Source organism: Ammospiza caudacuta, chromosome 33 (assembly GCF_027887145.1).
Source record: "Ammospiza caudacuta isolate bAmmCau1 chromosome 33, bAmmCau1.pri, whole genome shotgun sequence".
Lineage (NCBI taxonomy): Eukaryota > Metazoa > Chordata > Aves > Passeriformes > Passerellidae > Ammospiza > Ammospiza caudacuta.
The window spans coordinates 2,739,692-2,760,275 of record NC_080625.1 but is presented as its reverse complement, the minus strand read 5'-3'; the positions used below and the strand labels follow the sequence as shown (position 1 = coordinate 2,760,275).

Sequence of the window (20,584 nt, the reverse complement as noted above, 5' to 3'; positions counted from 1 at the left end):
CGGGCCTACCGTAGATGGGCCACGTGGCTTTCCCCTCCTACAGCCCAGCCAGCAACTGGGCCGGGGGAGGGAGGCCCAACCATCCACGCTGGAAATCCCAAGAGGGCTCTGAAGGACAAGAGCCCTACTTTTAACTCCTTGGGTTTGTAGTCTCGAGAGGCAGATCCAATGCCCCACTGGTCAAACCAGGTGCTCATCTTAAAATCCGAACACCCATTGGTAACCACAGCAAAACAACATATCCCAGATGTCCCATTTCCGGTCAAACCACGACACTTGTTCAATTCTTTTTTCTCAGCTTCCTTAAACTCTGGAATTTCCAGTTTTTCCTGGTTTGGAGTTAATATTAACATAACTCTTTCAGCTCCATTTTCTGCTGCATCCTTAGCTTCATGATCCGCCAAATTATTTCCTCTTCTTTCTGGGGTCTTTTCCTTTTGGAGTTCCCTAATATGTACTATAGCTATCTCTTTTAGGTAATTGTAGTGCCTCTGAAATAAGTTCCTCATGTACTAGTCCTTTTCTTCTTGAATTAAGTAATCTTTTTCCTTTCCAAATTTTTTAAAGGTATGTACTGCTCTAAAGGCATACCTTGAATCAATATATATAGTTCCTTTATTTTGTGTTAAATATTCTAGTGCTCTTTTTAAAGTATATAATTCACAAGTTTGAGCTTACTAGTTTAAGGTTAATTTCCCTTTTTCCATAGTTTGCATGTTTTTCCCATCGACTACTGCATACCCTGTATTTTCTCCTTTTGCAAGGAGTTGTATCTCTATTTTTTTTTCTTTTTTCCCCCTGTATCCAACTTACAGGTTTTCTGTGTCATTTTTCAAGATCTTATCTATTCATCTTCTGCCTCTATTTTTTGCATTCACTAACAACGTAAATACCACTTTTCTTTCAACTACACACAGAAAAATAAAAAACTTTTTTCTCACACTACTTTCAGTACAATACACCTCCCTCCAAGGAGATATAGTGAAGCTTAAAATACAGAATCCACATTACCTATACTTTCATTCATCTACATTCACTCACTTTTATTTCTCATTCCCTTCCACACATTCTTTCCCACCCTCAGGACACAGAGTGGATCCCTGTTGACAGAGAATCGCGGGTTCCTGTGGCCCCCCTCACCTTGGGGTTGGCCTCTGGGTCTCAGTATCTCGGGGCCTCCTGGGAGGGCCCTGACTCTGCTGCCTCCGGTGCCGGTGCCGTTCACCTGTGAGGCTGATTTGTGTGTCACTCACACTCTTTAGCCACGGCCCCCTCACACGCCCTGGGGACAATGGCTCGTTTGCAGGTCACCTGTACCTTATGCCACAGCCCCCACACGCCCAGGAGAACAATGGCTCATTTGTGGGTCACACACTCCTCTTTCCGCAGCCCCCTCTTCCCACCCACCTGGGAAGCTGAGACTGCTTTTGTGTGTGACTCACTCTCACACACAACAAGACAACAATAAGGTATCTTTTGTTATAAATGATCAAATCGAGAGCCAAACTTATAAGAAAACTTAGCAAAGATTTATTAATTTGTCTGTGCGACTGAAGTTTGGTCGTCAAAACCAGGACAGCCAAGGGTCAGCGTCGAGCCCGGGTTTGGTGCTGGGTGAACACGGATCTGAGTTCCGAATGTCAGAGTCTCCCCCTGTTCACAAATGCTGCCTGACACAGCGAGTTCTTTTACAGTTTATTCTGCTTGAGACCGAGATGACCGAATGTTCTTTGTGTCTCTTCCCATACATAACCGTGTCTTTACCTGCGCAGAGGTGGACAAAGACTCAGTCCAGGTGTCAGATGTTGTCAGTAGACTCTGGGGAAGGCAGCATTCATATGCATCAGGGTGGGGCTGTGGATCATCATGGTAGCTGTAATCGACGAGGCAATAATCACTCTTGGCTGGACCTGGTGACCCAGGGAAGCCAGCGATGATCGCCCTGGAAGCTTCTATTCTTTCATGAAAAACCCCGATGTTTATCTCAACCAAGTTCAGGAACTGGATGTATATGAATAAGATGCTGTTCCCTGCCAGGGTGGTCAAAAGACATAATGTGGATTTTACAATATTTTATACATTAATAGCATGAATTATCTCTTCCATATACTACACTTTCACGTCACCTATTACAACTTTAGGTGTTTCTGGCCAGTCCTGATGCTCTTGGATATCCCTCAACCCAGCTGTGCTGCCCAGTCCCAGATGTTCTTGAGCATATCCTCAATCCGGCAGAATTTGGCTCAGCCGTGGATGCTCTTGGAATGTTAATTCCTCAACCCTGCAGGTTTTAATTCTGGATGCTCTTGGGCTCTCTTATCCCTCAAACCAACAGAAATTTTAGGAGCCCCTTTTGTCCCATTTCCTAGTGGATTGGGCTTGGAAACTCCTCTGCTCCCTTCCTCCGAGGGGTCCAGCCCCTCTCTGGGACCCAGTCCCAGTTACCCCGGGGGATTCTCTCGCTCCTCTTATCACTTGCTGTGTCTCTTTACTGGCTGCTTCCCTCGAGGAAAGTTGGAAAGGGAGCGTGGGAGACTCCAGCACTCACTTGGCAGGTCTGGGACAACCAGCCCTCGTCTCATTCACAGCCCAAAGTAGAGAATGCGGGGAGAAGGGAGCCCAGGAGCCCAAACAGCCCCGGCATCCCGAAATGGGGAGAGTGAAGCAGGGGGAGCTTTTGGCATTGCTGGGACTGCCAGCAGCCTGGGCAGGGCGGGCACCAGGCACAAGGGGGACCTCCAATCCAAGCGTGACCCCCAACAGCTGGGACAGGGGGGAGCCCCCGAACACCAGAGGGGCGGGACCAGGGACGGGGAACTCCTGGAAGGCTTTTTCAGGGCTGAATCTTGGTGTTTGGGAGGTTTTTCTGGAGCCCAGATGGCCAGTGACTTGTAGAGATGGACTTGGGCAGAGCGACCTTCAAACTCAGTGTGTGTTGGGGAAGATGAAACAGGAAAGCCTTATAAATACGATTGTCTGGCAAAAGATTTTGTGAACATAAAAAGTATAAGGAAGATTGAAATGAAAGCAAGCTCTGAGATACCTCAGTTAGTGAACAACTGGAAAACAATGGTGTGGTTCAACTGAAGGTAATCCCCTTTTGATGAAACAATTCTCTCTGCTCGCAGACAGATCCAAGGGTCACAGCAGACCCTACAGCTTGGCAGAGGGAGTCCAAAGAGGAGTTTTTAGGGTTTAAAATGTAACACAGAATGGTGATGTAATGATTTTTACAGGCTGTAAATGCTATAGGATTTGTATATTGTACTAGATTGGTTAGTGAGAAATATAATATTCAACACAGAAGAAAATTGATTGTATTGTAACGGGACCCTTCCTCTCTTACGCTCTTCTCCTCTTACTCTCTTACCCTCTCATCCTCTCTACCCCTCTCTTCTCTCAGGCCTGCTCCGAGCTGTGCCTGGCAGCTCCAAGCAGGGCCCTGCACCCAGGCCCTTTGCAATAAACCGCAAGTTCCACGACCTGGCTGCAGAACTCTCTCGTCTCCGTCCGTCCCGACCGTCCTACCCCCCGATGCTCCTACAAACGCGCTCATCCCTTGTTTTCCCCAAACCAGGATTTCCCATTGCCAAGGCCTGGGACGCTGCGAGGAAGAGGAAGATGCCCCAGGACACTGAGGCAGGTGAGGAGGAAGTCAGTGCCCCTTTCCCCTCTGTGCTGCTCCATCTCCCAGCCCAGCACAGCCCCGGCTGCAGCTCAGGCCTGGGGGGATCTCCTTGCCCTTGCCTGTGGCACGGAGGCAAATTCCATCCTGTCCTTGTCCTTCCTCCTCCAGAGCAGGAGCTGAGCATGGAGAGCAGAGAGGACAAATGCCCGTGGCAGAACCTGGAGGAAGAGGCCGTTTTGAGCGGCTCCACGGCGCAGGAAGCCAACGGGGAGGAAAAGCCCCGGAGATGCCGCACGAGGAGGGGCTGCAAACGCAGCCGGCGGAGATCTGAGGGGGAAAGAGCCAGCCTGGGCCGGGAAGGTGGCCGGAGACGGAGCCAGAGCTTGGAGCTGGTGCTCCATGAGCAGCTCCATGATGGGGAGAAGCCCCACACGTGTGGGGAGTGTGGGAAGAGCTTTAGGTGGAACTCAGAACTGATAAGGCACCAGAGGATCCACACTGGGGAACGGCCCTACGAGTGTGGGCAGTGTGTGAAGAGTTTCCGGTGGAACTCCAACCTGATCAGCCACCAGAGGATCCACACTAAAGAGAAGTCCTATGAGTGTTCCAAGTGTGGGAAGTGCTTCAGCCGGAGCTCCCACCTGATCACGCACCAGAGGACCCACACTGGAGAGAAGCCCCACGAGTGTGGGGAGTGTGGGAAGAGCTTCAGCCAGAGTTCCCACCTGATCAGCCACCAGAGGACCCACACTGGGGAGAGGCCCTACGAGTGTTCCAAGTGTGGGAAGAGGTTTCCGACCAGCTCCAGTCTCCTCCAGCACTATTGGATGCACAGGGAGGAGAGGCCCTTCCAATGCCCCGACTGTGGGAAGGGATTCAAGCACAACTCCACCCTCATCATCCACCGGCGCATCCACACGGGGGAGAGGCCCTACGAGTGTGATAAATGCAGGAAGAGGTTTCCGACCAGCTCCAGTGTCCTCCAGCACTATCGGATTCACACAGAGGAGAGGCCCTTCCGCTGTCCCGACTGCGGGAAGGGATTCAAGCACAACTGCAACCTCATCACCCACCGGCGCATCCACACTGGGGAGAATCCCACGAGTGTCCCCAGTGTGGGAAGAGCTTCTCCAGCAGCTCTCACTTGACACAACACCAACGGAGGCACCACTAAGGGAAGCCCTGTGAGTGCCTCGAGTGCGGGCAGAGCTTCGTGCGCTGCTCCAGCTCCATCCCCCACTGGAGGAGGCACTTTGGGCACAGCACAGGTGCTCCACATTCCCTGTGATCCATGTTGAGAACACACCTAGCTGTTTCGCCTTTTAATTTCACCTTAATTTTTCTCTATTCTCCATCTCTTTGCACTGCAAAAGCCAAGAGGAATGGATCTGTCACCTCAAAATCACTCAAATCCCAGTGAAAACAGCTTAATCTTACCCCAAAAAGAGCTCAAACCCACCTCAAAAAACTCAATCCCATGTCAAACTCACTTGATTCCGCAGCCATCAGGCTGAGATGAGGTTGGGAAATGATTTAGAGTCGTGGGGTCTCAATTAGAGTGGTGGGATTGTCGCAGACATTTCTCCACAGAAATCTTTTCTTTTCACATTTCTGTGTCTTCGGGAGCCAGAGGCCCCCGAAGACAAGGTAAACAATTGTTATCAGCTGCTGTGGAATGCAATAGGATTCACCTTGATTGGCTCATTTTCTATGTTTATAATTAAGAGCCAATCATCAGTTCAAGCCAGGGGACTGAGTCCTTGGCCACAACTTTGTTGTGGGTTCTTTTCTATCTCTTCTTAGCTTAGCTAGCAGCTCTGCAAACCTCTCTTTATATTCTATTTAGTATAACTATAATGTATTATATCATATATTAATAAATCTAGCCTTCTGATCAAGATACAAGATTCACCGTCTCTCTCTCACCAGCAGCGACCCACTCAGGTCGCTGTAATATCTGGTGACCCCTCGTGTAAGAGCAAAAATTAATCTGATAAGACCAGAGGAGCAAAATTGCTGCACTGGGTAAAAATCCTGTATGTGTAGCATTTGAGGGTTGCTTTGAAGTGACCTCAGAAAGTGGATTCAAGCCAGGAGCTGAAGAACTGAAGATCCTGATTTGGACAGAGTTCACAGCCAAGGCTGACCACAACAGAATTTTTCTTCTGGAAAACCATCAGGAACGATGATGGAAAAGAGCAGCAGACCTGTGGAGCTGGCCAGAGCAAGCTGGACTCTTTCAGAAGGTACTGTTCACTTTTCTATCCCTGATGAACCAGCCCTTCGTAGCTTGTGGCTGTTCGTATGGCAGACCCATGCCTTGCCAGAAGAGATTCAATTCTCCCCTGCAGAGGAGAAAATCATAGCCCTCTGGAAATATTGGTGCAGAGAAGATGGTTGTTTTTTGTCAAAAACAGATATCTATGGGTTCTTTAGATGGGCAAAGCTTTTTGGGTTCTTTGCTGATATTCTGTATGCTTTGGATGTTTTTGTCTGGGAGTGCATGGACTCGATTATCCAGTGCGTCTACCTGGAGGGACGTGTCTTGCCTTCCATCTACCCAGCATTTATAAAGCTTTTCCCAGTCCTGAAACGCAGAGCAGCTTGTTTTCAATGGATATCTAATTGTTATGGCCAGGCTCCGTTTCCACCACCTTTGGCAGAAGACCCGGTGGGGGAGGACATTTTTCTTCCCAGCCCCCCCTGCTTCATGGCGGGGGGGGGCGAAACTTCGCGGCGTGAAGAAGTTTTTTTTACTCTTGCTCCGGAGCATGCTCAGATGGAGCCTCCTCCTTCCCCCCCTTCTCTCTCTCCGGGGGGATGGGAGCGGCCGCTCAAGCCAGCGCCGGCCTCTCAGACTCCGCCTTCAGATATGGGGGTGGCACCGGTCTCCGAGGTTTCCTCCATGGCCCTGCTAGAGCTGTCACTCCAGGAGATCCCGTCTCCGCCTCTCCAGGAGGTCCCGCCCGCGGTTGCACCGGCCTCCCTGCCCCGGCCAGAGCCTGTGTCGGAGAAGGCCGAAGAGACAGCACTTCCGCCGATTGACCTGTTGCTAAGCAACAGCGACGCTCCGCTGCTGTCTGTTTGCACTGCGACGGCGACTGCGACTGCGCCTCCGCAGCGGACCCCGGAGTCAGCAGCAGAAAACGGAGTTGTGCCCGCGGGACCCTCGGAGCAGCCCGCAGCGGATCCCACGCTCAGCGCGGTTCCCCCCCCGGTTCCGGCTCCCTCCCCGATGCTTCCACCGGACGTCCCAGCAGTCGCTGCGGTGGGGGGTCTCTCCTTCAGTGGGGCCGGGGCTGCCCGCCAGCTCACTCTTGTGGCAGTCCGGCTGCCGGCTTTCAAGCTCGGCGGTTTGGGGGGTGGTTTTTCGGGGATTGTCCCATGGAGGCCGCCGCCTCTCTTGTGCCCTAGCGGCGAGGGGGAGGGGGCTCCCGAAAGTTTTGCCTTTGGTCCCCAGCCCAGTGGGGGTGGTGCCGTGATGCTGTGGGAAACAAACATTCCCAGACCCGAGATGAAGATTCTCGGGGCAGCTTCTATTTCCCTGCTGCTGGCATGCCTCAGTGGTTTAGGGGAAAGGAAGCGTCTCACTGCCCGTGCTGCCATTGTGCTGGCAGAAAGGTTCAGGCCTGCAGCAGGAATGCAGAGCCTTCCTTATGGGTTTGGCCTGGGATGCTGGGCTCAGGAAATTCCTGGGCCAGGGCCATCATTTGGCCTCCTTGTGTTTCTAGGGGTTCTGATTTGTCCTACCGGTCCGGGTCCCCCTGTGTGAGCCAGTTTTGGGGTTCCTGGTCCAGTATGGGCCAGGGCCCCCAGGGCCTTTCCTTCTCTGGCATTGCTCTGACAGGCTGCTGCTCTTTTGCTTTTCGATCAAAAAAAAAAAAAAAAAAAAAAATTTAAAAATTAAATAAAAAAGATTGAAAATAGGCGGGCAGCAGCTCTGAAGTGCTGAAGCGCTGAAGGGCCAGAAAAGGACATTCTAAAAATTGTTCAAATTGTTTCAAATTGTTTAAAATTGTGTTATGCTGTTTCAGGACAAAAAGGACTCTAAGGACTCTCAGATGTCCAAAAGAAACAACTTCAGCTGATGGACTGTTCCTGAAACTCAGCTGCATGGACTTGAATTCTCTTTGCATTGTTTCTTGCAATTTTCTTATACTGTAGGATTGTTTTAGTGAATTATTGGTATTCTATATTTTATAGGTGAAGGAATTTCCTGTTCATTCCACATCAGCATTTTTCTTTTATTTTTATACAATTCAGAAAGGTGAGATGTCGCAGACATTTCTCCACAGAAATCTTTTCTTTTCACATTTCTGTGTCTTCGGGAGCCAGAGGCCCCCGAAGACAAGGTAAACAATTGTTATCAGCTGCTGTGGAATGCAATAGGATTCACCTTGATTGGCTCATTTTCTATGTTTATAATTAAGAGCCAATCATCAGTTCAAGCCAGGGGACTGAGTCCTTGGCCACAACTTTGTTGTGGGTTCTTTTCTATCTCTTCTTAGCTTAGCTAGCAGCTCTGCAAACCTCTCTTTATATTCTATTTAGTATAACTATAATGTATTATATCATATATTAATAAATCTAGCCTTCTGATCAAGATACAAGATTCACCGTCTCTCTCTCACCAGCAGCGACCCACTCAGGTCGCTGTAATAGTGGGATGGAGATTGTGTGGGGCTGGGTGTGTGGGATGTATTTGACAGCAAAATATGAGACTTACTGATTTCTCTCCCGTTCATGTTCAGTCTGTTGCAGTTCTGTTTGCAGAGTGCCGCCTTCTCAGCTCATTGTCTTTGTGTCCCTTTTCTCTCCTGCCTCTCTTTGCCTGCTCTGTTTCTCTCTCAGTGTCTCCCTGGGTCCACGGACCACCAGAGACCCTGCCCTGATTTAATTGACCCAGGCGCCACCAGAGACCCTCCCTATATTTAATTGCCTCAGGGACCACCCAATACCCTCCCCTGATTTAATTGACCCCTCCCCTGTTTTAATTGACCCCTGCCTCCAAAGACCCTCCCCTGATTTAGTTGACCTTTCCCTGTTTTAATTCCCCTTCCCCTGATTTAATTGACCCCTGCCCTGATTTAGATGACCCCTCTGTCCCCACAGACCCTCCCCTGATTATTTATTATTTTATTTCCCAATTACTATTTTAATTCCCAGTCCCAGGAGCTGAAGTCCTGAGGGCTGGCAGGGAATGTCTCTGTAGGATTTTGCTCCATTTCCCTTCAAGGGCGGGAACATATTTTCCTGGCTCGGAGCTGGAATTGCAAACTTCTGGAATGTGTGCAGGGCAACATGGACTGGGATCAAACATGGACTAGGATCAAATAGGGATTGGGATCAAATATGGACTAGGACCAAACAGGGACTGGGATCAATAGGGACTGGGATCAAATATGAACTGGGGTCAACTATTCACTGGGATCAATTATTGATTGGAATCCTACAGTGTGAGATAAACTGGACTGAGCTTATATAGACCTCCTTGTTTTCCTGGCCTGGAAACCGGGGATACAAAAGATCTGAATCAGCTGACAAGTTTTGAGGCTAAGGCCCTGCTGATAAACATCCCAATCCTCATTATTTTTCTCTTCCTCCTCTTTTCCATCATCCTTTTCCTTCCCACATAGATTCCTTCTGCAGCTTCTTGCCTTAACCATATTGCTGCACACTCCCCTTCACCCAATCCCTTTGCAGCACACCAACACCATCCATGCCCTGTTGTCCAAATGCGAGGGGAATTTGGGGAGGTGGGAGTGCAAGAAGGGAGCAGCAAAAGGCCAAGCTGAAGGCAAAGGCCAGGGCACAGCTCCTACAGCCCCTGAGGGATCAACCCCAGGGCCCAAGGCAGCCCCAGCACCCAGGGCACGGCTCGGCCACAAGCACCTGGCAGAGGCATTGCCCTCCTCGGCAGGGGAGAGCCCACCCAAACAGCCCCTGGCAAGGAACCAGGGCTCCAGCTGCAGGGCACAAGGACACTGCAAGCACAGACAGCAGCACCCTCAGGGCCAGCAAGTCCACCCCTTGATGGACATGGATTGGCAGGGCTGTCACAGCTCCCATCACACCAGGGACCCTCCACACTGCAGCCCTTGAGAACATTCAGGGTGGGTCTGCATTGAGAGGAGGCATTTCCTGATGGACACAGGGGCCTCTCAATCCACTCTGAATCTTAGACCGAAGGGTGGAAAGAGTAAAGGAATATTTTATTTTTAAGGGAATGAGTGGAAGAGATGAGCAGGTATGATTTGTTCAACTACTATTAGAAGTTGTGGGGCATAGGTTTGAATAAAACCAATTTCTTTTTCTTCCTCCTGTGATTGTAATTACCTAAGAAGAAATTTGAGAGCAGGATTTTAATACTGTAAAAGGGGTTGCAGAGGCCAGTTCTGTTCTACCTTTGTGTGACAAGATTGAAAAGGCCCATGCTGATGTGAAACCAGAAGTGAGGGCAGAGACAGGGAAAGAGGGAAAATTAGATATGGAGCCACTACAAATTACTTTAAAGCAACTAGGACAAGCAATACCTTGTTCCAAGAGAGAGAAGAAAGGGCTCACAGCCTGGTATTGAGTCCCTGTTAAAGGCAGGGCTTTTGGAGCCAACGATGTCTCCCTACAACACTCCTATCCAGCCAGTCAACAAACGGGATGGATGGACAGCAGGAGGAAACACAGAATTTTCAAGTGTTAAAATGAAGATTAAATGAGGCAGTTTTCCTGGGCCTTCCAAAAAGGAAAAAGAATCTGAATTATAGGTGGATTTTAAACAGGGTCTAGTCAAAGGAATTCTTGGGCTAAAATCTTCAACCCAGTGGCCAGAGAGTGGCCTCGCCTGAAAAGTGATGACAACAGGGAGATCTCCTATAGTTCAAGTCTGGCATCAAGGTAAAGGTTTGACAACCTAAACAGCCTCTAAATAGATGAGCAGGGCTCGCTTATTACAGTATGAAACTTGTTCAATGGCACAGGAGGATTTAGAACTGAGGACAGGGCAAGGGTTTAACCCAGCCTCCTGTGTGAACAGCCTGGAGAGGGGCTGGCAAGGAACCCAGGACTGCACTCAAGGGACAGAGCGCCAGACCCAAGCTGGAACAGATTGATGATGGGACATTCCCTGGTCTGAGGGAGAAAATGTGTTTGTGGATGGCTCTGCAAGGGCAGCAGAAGGGAAAAGAGCTACAAGACAGGCTGTTATTAAGGAAGGGGAATCAGACACAGCGCAGGTCACCGCCCCATGCTCAGCTCAACCCGCGCAGCTGTGGGTGCCTGTGAGAGCCTGGCACTGAAATGCCCTGAGCAGGAAGGCTTCAATATCTTCTGCTGACACCATGGCACCTAACAGGGGGGCAAAAGCATTTCTCACTGCTTCAGCAAACACTGGAGCAGATATCAAGGCACATTCTCCCACAGGAAGCTGGGCTGGCACACAGCCTGCCCTGGCACTTTGCTGCTGCCAACACCCAGCCAGGACATCGGAGCCTGCCTAAGGAGTGCAAAGCAGCACCACTGGTGGCCAAGGGGCCCATGCCAAGTGTCCCTGAGGCCAGAAACAGCCGCCAGCACAGCTCTACACGGGGGGAGTCCCTCAGCCTGGCCTCAAGGGCTCTGAAGCCCCGGAGATTTGCACTTCCCGCCCGCAGCAGGAGGATGGGAGGCCGCCCCTGAGCCTGCCCTGAAGGCAACGCAGCAGCAGCCAGGGCTCCACAGCGGGCCAAGCCCCTGCGCCTGCCCACAGATCCTCGCCTGGAATCCTCTGCAATCCTGGCCACCCTCCTCTGCCATCTCCAGCCACTGGGGCCAAGCCTTGCTGCCACTGCTGCAGCTTCAGCGCTGGCTGGGCCTGCACTGCCACAGCTGCTGGGGAACACCACGGCACAATTCCACTCTGGGGCTCACTGACACCCACACTCTGGGCTGCCTGCCACTGCACTGCTGCAAAATGTACCGAGTTTACTCCTTTTAAATCTTATTTCTTTGTTCAGGCTTGGTTTGTCTTTGCCTTGGGGAAAGGAATTTTAAAGGTTTTATTTAAGGGATGTTACACCACTCAATGGAGATGAGTTTAACATCCCAACAGACTGGGAATAGCCCAAAAGACACCCACAGAGATAACGACCAGCAACAAAACATCAACATTGCCCAGCAGCAAACAGCAACCAACAGCTACCCCAGACACTGCCCCCGGCAGAGCTGGAGACACCTGGGCTGGAAAAGGCTGAGAAGGAAATCCAGGAGTGTGGAGACCGAATTCACATCAGCGGGGAAGAAATCCAGGTCCAACAGGAAACCAAATACTAAAAACTTACACAATTGGGAACAAGGAACATTAAAGCAGTGGATTTAGACTGCTTCAGACTACATAAAGTTGGGGAAAAATCTAGTAAAACTCACATGGCATGGAATGATTTTCTCTGCACAGCCGGGCTATTTGTGAAAGAAATTATTTCTGTTGCACATCCTGGCCAGAACCAAGGAATGCCTTGACTCTCTAACACTAAAGAGATTCTTGGAGAGGTTTTGTTTTCCCTGCAGTTTCAGTGATAAGATAACAACATGATAATAATTTTTTATAATAATTCCCACTTTATATTGTCAGGTGGGTTTGGGGCAGAAGTGTGAGGATCAATTTTTGGTCTGGGTTTTTCCAAGTTCTCCTTTATAGGGCATTTGTAGAACTGCAGAGCTTTAACCGTAATACTTTGAACTTGTAAATAGTTAATACTTTTTTTTAAAACACAGCAGATTCTTGGGGGGCCACGTGCAACTCACCAGATGGCTGCCCTGGAAGAGAAGCTTCATTCCAGGCAGCCTCCAGAGGAGCTTTAGAAATGCAAATGAACACTGCTGGGCAAAGTGTGGACAATGCACCTGGGTCTCTTGCCCGGGGCAGGAATTGGGCTGATTCCCTCTGCCCCTCACCCCAAGCTCTGCCTCCTTGCACTGATGGAATTTGCACAGCTCAAGGCAGAGCCCAGGGGGAGGATATCTGACCCTGCAACACAAACGAGTGAAGCTGCAAATGGAAACAGCAAATTGAGAACGTTGGGAAAACTTCACTATAAATAAGTGGGGGAATCATCCCTCTGCCCACTCCAACATGTGCTGTCACTGTCTGTGTTATATAGGGTGGGTTAGAGCACCGAGAAATTCTTGCTGCCACAAGTTCAGGGAAATCAGTTGGGAATCTAGTATTTCATGATTCAATTAGATAAAAGTGGTAAATTGATGAAGTCTTGGCTGAAGAGAGCGCGCAAAATGGGGAAAACATTAACGGCCAGCAGAACAAATCCTACAACACCATGGATCAGCCCCTGGGAACCCGAACCAATTCATATCAGGAGCCACAGAACCCATTTCTCATTTCAATGGCATCAATAGATTACAAGCTGTCCTCGCAATAATAACCAACCAGACAGCTTCAGCTCCTGACCTTCCTGCTGACCAACCCACTGAAATGAGGAACACAACACTTAACCATGGGATGGGATCAGATCATCTGTTAGCAGAAAAAAAGAGGAGTTTGTGGAAAATTAAACTACTCAAAACTGCTGTTGGCAAAGAGACGACAAAGAAAAAGCGGTGAAACAGATAACAAAGGAAGTAAGAAAGCACCTCATGCTCCAGCCCAAACGTGGAAAGGATGGGAATGGGACACGGTTTTGTGGCTCCCTGGCAGACCATGGGTTAAACCAATGCTGTTTCTCCTCTGATGTGCTACAGCAACTCTCATCTTTTTACCGTCCTCCACACCTTGAGAGTGCAGCTCATTCAGCAGCTGAGGGAGGGGTCAGGGATTTGTAGATCATGAAGCGACGGGCGAAACCATCAGCTACAATAAATGTTACTAATTAACATGGATGGCTGCTCACAGAAAGTCCCGCTAAATTCCTGAACTTCCAGAAGAGGAAAGACTTAATAGAGCCGTGAATATCGGCTGTTATACAAAAGTGGGGGTGCACATTAACACGGACATGCAGTTGGCGGACCGGGACGTCTGAACCTTCCAAGTACCTCAGCCAGTGGGAAAGGGAGAGGGAGATGGGCCGGGAAAATGAGGATAAAAACCAGGCTGCGAACTACAACAATGGCAGAGAGCGCACGGCAAATGCCCCACGGCCTCTCCCTCTGCCCAGCAATAAAGTCACTTTTACAGGACTCCTCTGTCTCCTCTGCGCACAGAAACCTCCGGCCACGGGAATTTCCCCGCACAGCCCCGGGCACGGGGCAGCCCCCTCTGTCCCAGCCACAGCAACCGGGCCGAGCCAGCGCTGCTCCGCCAGCGGCTCCTGCCGAGGCAGCGGCCGCAAGGAGACTGCGGGCAGCCGCTCCCGCAGCGCCCTCACGCCAGCGGCAACACGCGCCGGACACGGCACAACGAACCCGCCCGAGCCCCCTGCCGCCCCCGAGGCCCGCAGCCAGCCCCGAGCCCCCGCACAACCCAGAGTGGCTCCCACCTGCGCTGCGGCCGCCTCCGAGCTCCGCCGCCGCCTCACCGCGCTCCGGCCGCTGCCGCCGCTCGCAGGACCGCACACACGCTCCGACAATGCCGCCGCTGCCCAGCCACGGCCGCCCTCAGCCCGCCACCGGGGCCCTGCTCCGCCCCGCTCCCACCAATCAGCGCGCCACAACCACGACTGACGGCACCATCGCCCAATCCCAGCCAGGGGCGGGCTCTGCACACGGCACAGCCCCACCCCGCGCTCTCAGGGCCCCCCGGGCTGCGTGAGGGCAGAGCCGGAGTTGAGGAGCAGCCCTGGAACGGGCCCGGGCCCGAGGGGATTGAGCTGAAAACACAAACTTCTCCGCAGCTCCCGGCACGGCTTTCCCGGCACTGCGGCTCCGGTGGCTCCAACTCAGCCGGAAGCCCTGGAGCCTCACTTCTCCTACCCCTAATTAGGAGAGCATCAGTGCATCGCTTTGATTTCCCTCAAAAAGAGAAAACCGCCCCAAAGCCCTGTGGACGAGTGGGGGAGGGGAAAGATTTCTGACAGAAAACTCCTAAAACTCAGAGCAGGATAATGGGAAGTAAGTGAAGAGCCTTAAATGCAGCTTTCCCCCACGCCTCCCTCCTTCCACCTGCGCCTCCTACCCCGGCAGTGCCGCAGACAGGGAATGGGGCCGTGCTCAGTTCATGCCCCGGGGCTTCTCCCTCTGCTCAGGGACAGGAGTCGTTCCCCTGCTGCACCCTGGGCTCTCTCCCACCGGAGACTTCTCTAGGAACTTCTCCAAGCTGAGTCCATCCCATGGGGCACAGCCCCCTCCAAGTGCTGCAGCGTGGGTCACTGTGCCCTGGGGTCAGTCCTGCCAGGACAGGCTGCTCCTGCGGGGCCCTCTGGCCGCGGGGTCACAGCCTCCTCTCACGCATCGCTGTGCTCAGCATGGCTACTCCGGGCGCGGCAGGGGGATCTCTGCATCCAAATGGATCTGCAGGGGGATCTCTGCAGCCCCAGGGATCTGCAGGGAGATCTTTGCATCCCCGTGGATCTCCAGGGGGATCTCTGCATCCCCGTGGATCTGATGGGTGATCTCTGCTGCCCCGTGGATCTCTGCATCTGGCAGCGCCGTTTTTGGAGGCACCAGGAATAGGCTGAGCTCTGCCTGAAGCTCTTCTCACATTCCCCAAACCCTTCCCAGCACAGGGAGGGTTTTGCCTCCTCACAGCTCCCCAGGCTGCGGTTGCAGACCCTCCTCATGAGGGATCTCTGGGGCTTTTCCTCCCCGTTGGATTCCTGAGCCGTGGAGCCGTTCCAAATGGCCTCTTCCACAAGGATCTGTTGCAGGGATTTGTTCTCCCTGGTCTCTGTCCGCAACTTAGGACCTGGGGGAGGAAGGACAAGGAGAGGAAGAGACAGGGAGAAAGGAAAAGGAAAAGGCAGGAGGAGAGGAAGGAACAAGAAGGAACAAGGGAGGAAGGAGATGGGAAAGGAACATGGATGGATGAAGGACAAAATGAGGAGAAGAAGGAGGGTGGTCAAGGAGAAGATGGGGTTTGCCTCCATGGCAGAGGGAAGGGGAAGGAGATCCTCCCAGTCCAGCCCTGGCAGGATGGCGTTGGCAGTGAGGCTGTCCTGCAGTGATGCTGGGCTGGGAGATGGAGCAGCAGAGAGGGGAAAGGGGCAGTGATTCCTCCTGCCCTGCCTGGCTGTCCCAGCCTGGAGCGTCCTGGCGCTGCCGAGGCCCTTGGAGCGTCCGGCACTCCGGAGCCCGAAGCTCACGGCTGCTTTATAAAGCTGACAAAGTCGGCAGGATGGGTCTGGGTATGATCCGCAGCAAACTGGGTTTATTGGTACGGGAACAGGGTACAGAGCTGAACAGGGCCCAGGGACAAAGACAGGGTGCAAGCTGAGGGCACAGGGGGTTTTTATATGGGGTAGTGAGGGTGGAGCTGAGGGTCAGGGTCCAATGGATGTGGGGGAAAATGGTGCAAAGGAGGGGTTAATGGTCGGGTCAGCTAATGGGGAAATAGGGGCAGAGGAATGCAGTAAATTAGGGTCAATGGAGGGACAGAGAGGGAGAACATTCTAGGGACTAACCAAAGATGGGTAATAGGGTTTGAACTGGGGTAATTAGGCCAACGGGCCAATGGGGTAACATGACTTTCCATAAATCAGCATGTGTCTGCAAAGATCTATAGGAGAAGCAAGCTTCTTATCATAACCTTGAAATCTATTCTTCTTCTTGTGGACCAGTCCCCCACGGGTGGGAGATTGAGATTCCCATGGGCCTCCACACCAGTGCATCTTCCTTTTCCTCGCAGCCTCCTTCTCCTCCATCCAGACAAAGTTTAGGATTGACAAATCCTGGCTTTGGGAGAGGAACAAGGGGTGAGCACCTTGGGTTTTGTGAGAAAGGAGCCTTACTCTTTAGAATATTTGAAAGTTTAATAAGGAAAAATAAGGGACAAATCAGTAACAGCGCTGGGTGCTTGGCGATGGCCAGAGGCACACTGGTTAACCATAGCAACTCTTCTTGTCTAGTTTCTCCAGTGTATTGTTCAAATACATATTCATAATGGTTATACACATTCAAACATTTCTCTGAACTCATTTACTTGTTCCAGGAATTCTTTAGGTTGGTTTGACCCCCAACTCACCATTTTAGAGCACTTGCAGGAATCGTGGATTGCTGTTTTGAGGGTTGTGTGTCACTCCCTCATAAGGGCCCCTGTTCAGTGGTTTCAGCAGGTGACAGTTATTGACAGGGGAAGGGTCAGTGGCAGGGCTCCTCATCACATCCCTTCCTGAAATGTTATCTGACCATGCAGACGGTTTTAGCTATTGCCACAAGTACTTGAAATGAACATCAGCTATTTCACAAATATCTCTGAAGTGTTATTGTCAGTTATTTATAAAAATAAAAGCATTACTTATTATTTCACAACTACAGCTACTTCTGCAAAAGTTAACATTATAATGCACAACACATGGCATCCACTTTAATATTTTTCAAAAGCCAAAACTATAATGTATGTTTTTCACACTCTCCACAAACTAAAATGTCATCCATAAATGATGTTCTGAGGATATCAGCTACACAGGGGCCACGGCATTGGCCACAAAAAGCTGACAAGTTATACTGCAGCAAAAGCAGTTAAATGTGATTACAAACTGCACTCTATCAAAATCAATGTGATTTAGAATATTTTGCAGAAGTCAATACATAATTGCAAAAGCCAACACTACCCAGTTATTTATAACAATCCCAGGGCAGGTTTTTCCCTTGCATGGAGCACTTGGGCCTTCCCCAGGCCCCTTCTGCCCTCGTGCAGAGCCGGTGGCATTTTCCAGCACACCCAGTTTGTAACCAAGAGCAGGGTGCAGCCGAGAAGGCTCCAAGCGCCTCCTTCCCGGCTGACTCTGCAGGGGCCGAGGCTGCTCTGGGCTCTGCCAGGGCTCTGCTGGGGCTCAGCTCTGGGCCAGGCTGGGCCCGCTGTCCTGGTTTAGGACAAATTAGGGGAAATCTCCAAAAGGGAGCCCCCCAAAACAAAACAAACCTCCAACCACCCCTCCCCCAACACCGGGTTCGGGAAGGAATTTCTCGGAGGAGCAAAGTGGAAAACAAAACCTATTTATTTACAAGTAACAAAAGAACACTCCCCAACACAAAAAAAGAAAAGAAAAGAAAACAAAAAAACAGACTGTGTGTTGAGACGGCGCGGCGCTTCTTTGCAAGCTTCGGGTGTCCTGGACGTCTCAGGTCAGGTCCGGAGACGGTCCAGTATCTTCAGGGGAGGGTAAGAAAGAGGGAGCAAGAGAAAAGAAAAAAAACAGCACAAAAAGCAGAAAGCAAGCAAGCAAAGCGGCTAGCCAAGCCAAGCAGCAAAAGCCAAAAGCAAAAAGGCCTGGTCAAACACTCCCCCCTCTCTTCCCCGCCCCGCCGCAGCAAGACGGCCGGGGGGAGGGGGGGAAGAGAGAAAAGGCACAGCTGCCAGACACAACACACGATATTGGGATAAAGGCTGTCAACCCACGACACCTGTGGGATCTCAGCACCTCAGGATGGAGGTGCAGAGAGGCCGAGACCACCCTTGGGGGGCTCGGGAATCCTGGAATGTTGCCAGAAGTGTCTGGTGGCAGGATTTTGATCCTACACAGGAGATGAAACCTGTATGAGGACTGGGAGGAATTCACTGGGTGAATGGTGAAGGGATAAGTTAGTTAAAGTGTAAAACACAGGGTTTAGGATTTTGGTACAGGGGGGTCTAAAGAAGTAAGATGGAGGAATTGGGGTGTGTCCTGTTCTTCTTCTTCTTCTTCTTGGCCTCCATCTTCTGTGGTGGTGGTGGCACTTTGGGATTGGTCATTACTAGAAGTGCACCGGTTAATAAGGGTAGAAGGTATTGGAGAAAAATGATAAATATTGTACACGTAAATTAGGGTATAAAGATAAGTGACCGCCCGGGGGCTTGGGGAGTGTGCCCATGGCTGACTTGCTGTGCAGACCTCTGTCGGGCTGAAAGAAAATCTTTTAGATAAACAATTAATAAACACCAAGACCGAGACAAGATCAGAAGTCTCTCCTCGTCCTTTGAAGCGTCGGCTCTTCAAGGCCATCCCTGGGCCTTTCCTAGGCCACCTAAACAGCACAGAAAACCTTACAAACCTAAACAGCCAGAAAATCTACAAGCGGCGTCCCTGAAGTATCTCAGGACGTAAATCAACAAAGAAGAACGCCGGAAATTTACAAGTGGCGTTCGCTGCGTGGGCCCCCCCCACCAACCCTTTCGGGGGGGGATCAGCCCTGAAGAGATGAAGAGCTGAAGAGCCAAGAGGGCAGCTCCTGAGGAGAGAAGCCTGAAGAAAAAAGGAAAAGAAGAAAGAAGAAAAGAAAAAAACAGCCAGAAGAGTCTGCAAAAAACAGCAGTCACTGAGAATTACATCTCTCAGCTTCTACCGAAGACAGTTCGTAGCAGAGCAGTCCGGATCGGAACCGGAAGGCGCCTCTGGATTCCTTCTCCTGTGACCTGCTGGACAGAGACGGGAGCCTTCGGACAGCTCTGACGACAGATTCGGTGAGAAGGTCAAAAATAAGAACATAATTGCACACTCTCCCAAAAAAACAACGGGAAATTTTGTCCGCCTTACAAGGCATGACTCAAGCATATACAGAAGGGATCCCAAGAAAAGAATTAAAACAGCTGTTGTTGTGGGCAAGGCTTAATTACCCACTGGCCGAAACATGCCTGCTATTCAAAGTGGGGTTTTGGCAGGAAATTAATAGGCACTTATATTTTTTAGCAACAAAGAAGGACGAGACAGCGTTAAAGCTGCTCTCGCTGGCAAGAGTAATGCCAGAAAGGCATCTCGGTACAGTCGAAAAGACTGGGAGAGCAACGAAAAGTTGCTGCACCCTCAGAAGGAGGGTGGGGGGCAATGCTAGAGGAGAAAAAATCTCTGGCCTCAAGAAGCCAGGGGAAAGTGCTCTCGAGAAAAGAGAGCAGGAAATAATATTAAAGCCCCGGTCCCAAAACCCAGAAACCCCAGGAAGCTCCTAAAGCGTCCTGAAACTCCGGAGAGTACAGGGGAGTCAGGATTGGAAGGGGGGGTGAAGGGGGGAGAGAAGGGATCGGGAGGGGAGGCGCTTCCTCGCGGGGCGCACGGCGCGGCAGCGACGGAGCCGGCGGGAAGCGGGGGTGAAGAGATAAAGGGAGACATGAGTGCAGACGCGGCTTTTATCAGCGCGGCACCGGGGGGTGGCGGCCGCTCCGGCCGGCCGGCAGAGTAGCAGAAAAACGCGCGGCGGGCAAAACTCGCAAGAACCCGGGAGCAAAGTCGGCTCGAATTGCGGGGCGGGCCCGGGTGCCGGTGGCGGGCGGGCTGTACACACCGGTGGGAGGAGCCAGGGACACAACGTCAGAGGGAGAGGAGACAGAGTCAGGGACAGACCGAGGGGAGGAGACTTCGGAGGTGGAGCAAGGGGGAGAGAGTGACGTCTCGGGCGACGAAGGGCCGTGCTCAGGATCCTATGTCCCAGCGGCTCCACACCCTCTTCAGACTTGATGCTTCTGGTACAACCCTCGGAGTCCCAGTCCCTTCCCTTCAAGGGAGACGTTCTGGTGATCAAGCTCCATTTCCAGCTGAATTAAAAGCCAGGCAGACACGGTCTCAAGTGAGATCACGAACACGGCAGTCGACAGGACAGGGGCAGTCGAGCTCAGGCTGTCATCCGAGCTGGGGAGGCCGGTGACAGCGCCACCTAGTGGGGGGCAAGGCTTTCGCTTGTATCTCCACAGATCGAAATGTGGGTGTCGGCACGACACGTGAAACCATTTCGAGTGCGAGAACATGAAAACGCGGATCCCAGAAACAAAGATCCAAGAAAAAAAAAGAGACGAGTACTCAGACAGGAGTCGAGACTCAGATTGCCAAGACAACTCAAAAGAAAAATAAGAAGAAACTAAGGACTTTGGGGGAATTCTCTGTTAAGGTCCTGAATGAAAAGCAAAGCAAT

At 51.3% G+C, this 20,584-nt stretch overlaps 1 pseudogene; it reads left to right on the top strand.

The window, feature by feature from the left end:
• LOC131570213 (uncharacterized) overlaps positions 1 to 20,584 on the top strand; it is a 1,483,036-nt pseudogene that overhangs the window by 837,836 nt on the left and 624,616 nt on the right.